The sequence below is a fragment of the Cornus florida genome, unplaced genomic scaffold (assembly GCF_030987335.1).
Source record: "Cornus florida cultivar Cherokee Brave unplaced genomic scaffold, ASM3098733v1 CherokeeBrave_3.0.0_Hap2_Chr05, whole genome shotgun sequence".
Taxonomy (NCBI): Eukaryota; Viridiplantae; Streptophyta; class Magnoliopsida; order Cornales; family Cornaceae; genus Cornus; species Cornus florida.
The window spans coordinates 75,922,906-75,924,266 of record NW_026775575.1 but is presented as its reverse complement, the minus strand read 5'-3'; the positions used below and the strand labels follow the sequence as shown (position 1 = coordinate 75,924,266).

Below are 1,361 nucleotides of genomic sequence, written 5' to 3'. Positions count from 1 at the left end.
GCATTAACTTGTTCATTAGGTTCATTTTGCACTTGTTCGTGAGAACAATGAGAAGTAGAATGAAGAACACTAGAACAAGTCATACATGTTTCATTTGATGCACGATGAGAATGGTTAGGGAAGGAAGATACTTGGTTCGCCGAGTTTTGGTTAATCAAAAATTGATCAAACCTTTGAGATAAAGACTTCATTTTGGCGGCTATTTCATTTGAATAGTCAACTTGATGTAAGCCAACACTCTTCCTACCTTGTGAATTTCTACCATTCTTGGATGATAATATTTTATGCAAAGAATTTTCACTCATGCTCTCATAAAGACGCCACACGTCATCCTCATGCCTATCAATGTAAAAGCTACCCATGAAAGCATCAACCATGCCTTTGTAATTGTCCAATAAGCTCTCAAAGAAATATTAAACTAATTGCCATTTGGGCATGTCATGATGTGGACACTTCCTAAGCAATTCATTAAAGCATTCCCATGCCTCATGAAACGTTTCTCCATCCCCATGTGTGAATTCTCTAATTGAGATTCTCATGGCATTGGTCTTAGAAACCGGATAATACTTCTTCAAGAACTCTTGTTGCATTTCTGCCCAAGAAGTGATTGAAAAAGGCCTAAGATTGTTAAACCAATATTTTGCCCTGTCCTTTAAGGTGAATAGAAAAAGTCTAAGCCTTAAGATCTCTTCCGGCATGTCCGTATATTTTAGGTGGAACATACTTCTAGAAACTGATTCAAATGCTTGTAAGGTTCTTCACTTGGAAGTCCATGATAGTTAGGAAGCATTTAAATAGTTTGTGGCTTAATTTCATAATGATGTGCTCTAAATGGTGGCAATTGAATGCATGTGGGTGCATTGTGTTCATTAGGTACATAGTGATCTCTTAAAGCAAGTGGAGGATTAGCAATTTGAGGTGCAACATGGGCACCTTGATTTTGATTTCCTTGAATGATGGGAAGTTGTGGAACATACATTGACCTTGGCATTCCCAATGGAACTTGGCCTTGTTGTTGTTGTGGATGAACATATAACCTTGGCATGCCTAATGGTACTTACATATTTTCATAATGCACATTTGGATAGAGGATACCTTGTTAGTCTATGTGACCAAGGTCCTCTGCATGCTCTTCATTATGGCCTTCCATTGATGTAATGGATTAGGTAGAACTAGAACTTCCTCTTCCCCTAGGATTTCTACCTACGGATTCAAGATGCAAATCAAAAGGGACAAGAGTTGGTCTTAGTGATCTACGACCACGCATGCACAATGTAAAACACACAAACACAATGAATGAACAAGCACTTTGACTTCACAATAATTCAATAAAACTTCATCCACAAACAGTTAACCTATAC

General features: G+C 37.8%; 1 pseudogene; it reads left to right on the top strand.

The window, feature by feature from the left end:
- The first annotated feature begins 435 nt into the window (after positions 1 to 435).
- Positions 436 to 534, top strand: LOC132310854 (small nucleolar RNA R71; annotated as a pseudogene).
- The last annotated feature ends 827 nt before the right edge of the window (positions 535 to 1,361 follow it).